The 5,570-nt window shown below is 54.9% G+C and overlaps 1 protein-coding gene across 1 annotated transcript in view; it reads left to right on the forward strand.

Annotated features, from left to right (window-relative positions):
• SIM2 (single-minded family bHLH transcription factor 2) overlaps window positions 1–5,570 on the forward strand; it is a 56,020-nt gene that overhangs the window by 685 nt on the left and 49,765 nt on the right. The gene's annotated exons all lie outside the window — the stretch shown is intronic.

Genomic DNA, 5,570 nt, shown 5'->3' on the forward strand with positions numbered 1-5,570 from the left:
CGCGTGCCCGGCATCTGCGGCCTCGGGAGGCGGCCGCTCTGGTCCTCAGGGAAGGCCCCTCGGCACGGAGTTCCTCTCGGTGCCCGGGCACGGCCTCAGGGAGAAAAAAAATAGTGTTCGTGTTGTTATTTTATTCTGTTTTGGTTGGAGTTTTCGGGAGGTAGGGAAGCTGGCTGGGAAATAAGGCGCGGCGGCTTCGCAGCGAGGGCTTCCGCCTTCTCCTGGGGCCGGGGAGAGCGGAGAGGGCTGATCCGAGACCAATCTGCCCCTCCCCGACTGAGGCCGAGACCCCACTGCACCACCCCGGCCGGGGCCGTGTGGGGAAGCGAGCGTCGGTGCAGCTCTTCTCGGAGACAGGCGGCAAGGCGGCCTGGCACCCCTCTCTCCTTCCCGCGGGGGTTTTGGTGAAAAAAAAACAACTCACCCCGCACTTAAACCCCGAGCACCGAAAAGACTCGAAGTTGGGGCCTTTTTGGCTGAGGGGAGGCGGGCGGGGTGGGAGCCGTCGGCCGCCCATCCTTTCCGTACCGCCGCCGAGCTGAAGGGCGGCGTGAAATGAAGCGGTGGTTAGTGTCAGCGGGTGGCTAAATAAAGCCCGGCTCTCCCCTTTGCCAGTTGTTTGTGCCTCTCCGGACGGGGTATTAGCAAATTCTGGAGTGGAAGGTCTGCTCTCGGTCGCGATCTCTAAGCAGCTTTATTAAAACACACCAAATTTAAAAAAAAAAAAAAGAGGCGGATGAAAACACACTCCAATACGGAGAAAAGCTTACCGTTAGGGCCATCTAATTCAGTAATTTCGAGAGCAAGTACTAGCCGTGCTACGGAAAGCCAGGGCTCCTTCGACGTGCGCTCCCGAAGCGCGCCGAGCCAGCAGAGCAAGGGGAAGCGAGGCGTTGCTCCGTCGCGATTTCCAGCCATTATCACCCACCGAGACATTTCCCGATGAGAAAGAGCGCCTTGTAATTTCGAGGAGCGTCCCGCCGGCCCTTGCTTGGGTACATGCCCCCCGGACGGCTTTGATTTAGGAGTGAAGAAAAGTGGCACGTTTCGGGATGCTGCTGAACGTGTCCCCGGTTTTCCGGCCCTACTGATCCTCCAGTGCAACCGGCCGACCCCGAGAGCAGGTTTATACCCACAGCTCGGGTGTGTTTTATGTGTCTGCCTTAAACAGGCCAGGCGTGCGCTTCCGCACACTCTGCTTATTAAGAGCCACGTTTAAATGCATACAGCGAATTCCTGATCTTTCATCGTCTTTAAGTACGGATGGAAATAACGTTTAAAACCAAAGCTTTGCATCCAGGGATGACACGCCGGGGAAATTACCGCCTCTGCTCCCCGAGCTGTGCCTTTGGTGTCTGGGAGGGTGGAGGACAAAGGCGGGGGGAGCAGGAGGGAGTGGGCCGCTGGCAGTGCCCGCTCCCCCGCCGGCTGCAGTGGGGTGCTTGGTCCCTCATTGTCCCTCTTTTTCCTTTCTCTCGGGATTTGTCTGCCAAAGGAGGGGAGAGGGGTTGTGCCACTCCCTACCCTCGCCCCCCCATACCCAGAGGGTGGTTTCCAGTTGCCTTTACTAGGGAGAGGGAAGCCCAACAGCCCGATCTTAAATCCTGGAGGCTGCAAGACCTGGGGAAAGCACCCCTTCGAGCACGCTGAACACGATGGCTGGGCGAGGGTGGGGCTCACAACCGAGGTTGAATATGGGACTTGAAATAAAAGTGGGCACGTAATAGACCCCCTTGTCCACCGGCAGCCTCTGCTCCCTTGGTGGTGGGAGCCGCATCTCCCGCCCTCCCCTGGGAGTCGCCCCTGAAGTGGCTGCCGCCGCGGGTTCAGTGCCCCGGACCGCCCCGGCCATCACCGAGGCATCACCCACGTAAGGCTCAAGGGAGTTTAATTCTTCCAGGCCGCGACTGGGGGCTGTGAGGAGGGTGACAGGCCTGAGATGCCTCCAGCGTGGCTTCTAGGCCGTGGCAGCTGCAGCTAGCGTGATCACAAACGTTGTCCAGCTATAAAACTGATTTCCAGCTCTGTCTAGACTGGAGGGGAAGAGAGAAATAGAGAGAGAGGGAGAGAGAGGGCTGAGTTTTTAAAAACTCCAGTGGATGCTTCCTCCTTCGCGCCCCCTCTCCCCCTCCCCAGCTTTATTTCCAGAGCGAGCTGACACATAGTTGAGGCAAAGTTTGAGACTCTCATCGAGGTGTCAGGTCCCAGCTCTTCGACAGGGCTCATAAGGGCGTTCAGATAGGTCTCTCCCTGCTCACTCTGGCCAGGGTTTTCCCGATGATGTACATTTTGGACTGAACTCGCAGATCCCCCCCGCGGGGGAGCCCGATCGGACTCAAAGAAGTGAGAGTGAAAGGCGATTTATATTCTGGCTCCTTTCTGCCCCCAAAGCGCAAACCCCGGAAGGCACGATTTCGTGCTCCGATATCACAGATTTTGCTGTGCGGTTTCGCTCTGACCTTCAGATTCATGAATTAAAGTCCGGGAGACAGCAACCTACAGCCTTCGCCGCGCTCCCACTCTGTAAGAGTGTCTTCTCTTGTGTTTTGATTTTTTGCCAGCACATTTATTACTGTAGAACAAAAATACACCATGGGACTTCTTCTGTCTTGACTGTCAGTATTTTTATTTTTTCTCTCTAAATGAGCTATTGAAAGAAAGAGACGAGAGAATAAATCGCATTTTAAAAAACCGCGATTGTCTGCTCCCCCCCCCGTTTATGGCAGACTAGTTAAATTGTGATCTTATCCCTCCCTCATCCCCAACACAGTTTCTAAAACTATTAAACTGCACATTTATGGATGTTTAAACAGGATAGGAACGAGCTAATTAAGAAATTACTCAAAAGATAATATGCCCTATACAAAATAATCTGAGTAAAATGAGCGGTAGATCTTAGATGTCTTCCTTATTTCAAGGCGCAGAAAATAGAAATCACTAGGAGCATACAGAGTATTCGGCCCCTATTTAAACCTGGCCCTGAATACATATTTTAAGTAAATCAAGGCGAATTGCAGCTATTCAATCTAATTTTCGCACGCCTTCAGAAGAGGTTCGTTTATGTACTAAATAAATAAATCAAGCCCGAACCCGACGGCGTGAGTAATCCCTCTTCCAAGCCGTGCCTCTATTGTACTAACCGCTAACAGTGGTACTAAAAGGGCTTCCTAAAACCAGAAGCGCCTTTAGGGCTTCCCCGGAGCTGCGCGGCCGTTCCCAGGCGGCGAGAGCCGACAGTCGCGTCCTGCGGGGACGGGCGGCGGGGGTGGGGGCGTGGTCTCCCGCCCGGCGAGAAGAGAGGGAAGAAAGGTTGGGAGAGAGAAGGTCAATGGCGAGGGTAGCTATGACTCTGCCCGGGACCTCGCTGTTTATCCAGCGCCCGCTTTCAAGTCTGTTGACGCGATCTGGGGTTTCTGGCTCGCAGGAAAAAGCCGGATTTGGGTTGTACGGAGGGTGTTTTTGGGGGTATTTTTTGTTTGTTTGGTGTTGGTTTGGGGATGTGTTTTTTTGTTTTGTTTTAATTTTTCTCTGGGACTTGGCCTTTTTTTTTTCTCTCTTTTTTAAAAACAAAAAAAAAATTAACCTACAGCCTTGATCTTTACACCTGCCGCTCCCATCGCCCAGCCCTCGGCTGCCTTTCCAAGCCGCTGACAATGAAGCCCGCAGATCCGAGGCGGGCGAGCCGGCACATCCCTGCTGAAGTTAAGCTAACGCACCTCTGCTCCTTCCCAAAGCGACCTCGGCCTGGGAGCCTCCCGCTCCGAGCAGAGGTTACCCCCGCCGGGAACGGTGGTTCCCCGTTGGCTCCAGACCCGTTCCGGCCCCTCAGACCCGCCTGTCAAGCGATGCGATACTCTGCGCTGTCGGGACTGAGATACCTCGCCCGTCGCTGCAGTGTTTGGGGCAAGGTTTCAGCTCTGTCCCTCACCCTGCTGTCTCCCCCACCTCACGGGCTGACAGGCCGCCCTCTTCCCATCCGTCGCCGGGCCTCGCCTAAACGAGGGAGCCAAAGCTAGACGAAGGACAGGGGCCGCCTCTGCCTCGTCCGCCTCTGTTTGCTGGAGCTGGCAGCTCGCCGTTCCCCCCGGTAATTTCCTCGTTGCTCTCCTGGTGGAGGAAAGCCGGGAAAAAATCCCCCAGGAGAGGCGGCGCTGAAAATCCCGGCGCTGGTAGTTGACCCGGGTGGCTATTGAATAACGCGGGGAGGGACCGAGCGCTCCGGGAGAGCGGGGGGGGGACAACACAGTAGACACAAAGGAAATACTCCAAGTTGCAGGGCAATCCGATACTTAACATAATACATGGCTGAGTAAGTCTTTTAGCTGAATCCCAAGCAGAAAAGCTACCGGGCTTTCAAATGTGTGTGTGTGTACACGAATTTATATATTTGGAGAGCAAAGGTGGGAGTCGTTCCCAAATATTTCTAGATCTTATTACAGTTTAGCTCACTCCCCTCTCTGGAAGCTGGGAAATGGTACAAAGTGAATGTTTGAGGTACTTTGAAAAACAGCCAGAGATGTCAAAAGGCGGTAGAGGGGAAGCGTGCCTGGGTTTGCCGAAGGGAGGGGGACGCGTCCGGATGAAAGCCCCAACGTCTTTCAGCGGCAAAAGCAGCTCGGATTTTAGGGTGCCCATGCAAAACCCGCTCTCTGTCCCTGGGGCGCCATTGGCGGAGCCGAACTTGCCGTCCAGTGCCCAGGGAGGAGTTGACAAGCACAAGTGCGCTTTGGGCCGGTTATTTCACCCTTAGCAGGGCGTACCGCTGTGCCTGTACTGCCTTCCCAGCACGGTCCTGGTCCCGGTGGGGACGGGACCAGCGGTTGTCACAGGCATCAGTAAACGGAGGGCAAAAAGAATGAGAGAAGTTCATCTTATCCATGTTTGCCGACGGCGGGATGCCAGGAAAAAGGAGGTTTCGCCTGAGGCCGACGACCCACCCTTCCCTTCGCGGTGTTCTGCCGCGAAGTCTGGCTCTGGCTTTCCGGGCTTTACGCTACCGACAGCGCCCGGAGTCGCCCTAAGCCGCTGGCTGTAGGTGACCTCCTACCCTTTTGCAAGGCAAAGGGGCTGCGCTCGGGGGACAGGCCACCCCCACGGGGGTCCTCAGCATTTGCAGGAGGGATGTGCCACCGTTGAAGCGGTGTAGGAAACACTCGCTCTGTTCCAGCAGCTCTTTTTGGCCTTGTTCCAGTCCAGTGATTGGAAATGCGCGTTATTTACTGGCCGGGCAGGAGCGGCTCAGCTGAGGCTATTGCATCCATATGTTTACAGGACGTACATTTTCGCGTTTGCAAATCTCTCGGAAGACAAGTTAATGGGCGTTAGCCCTTCGTCCGAAAGTCAGGTTTTGTTCCGTTTTGTTTCCACCTTTAAGCGATCTGCTGGTGGATTAAATGACAAATTAATCGGCTTTAAAATAAGCTTAGGCGAATGCCAGGCTGATCCACCAAACACGTTTACGTTTGATGAGAGTTCGCAATTGCAACTCCAATTAACGATTTAAAAGGGAACAAATCTGCGGAAGTTACTTCCCCTCCCCCCCCCCCCCCCACACCGGGTGAGGCAATAGC

The sequence above is a fragment of the Mesitornis unicolor genome, unplaced genomic scaffold (assembly GCF_000695765.1).
Source record: "Mesitornis unicolor isolate BGI_N332 unplaced genomic scaffold, ASM69576v1 scaffold15377, whole genome shotgun sequence".
Taxonomy (NCBI): Eukaryota; Metazoa; Chordata; class Aves; order Mesitornithiformes; family Mesitornithidae; genus Mesitornis; species Mesitornis unicolor.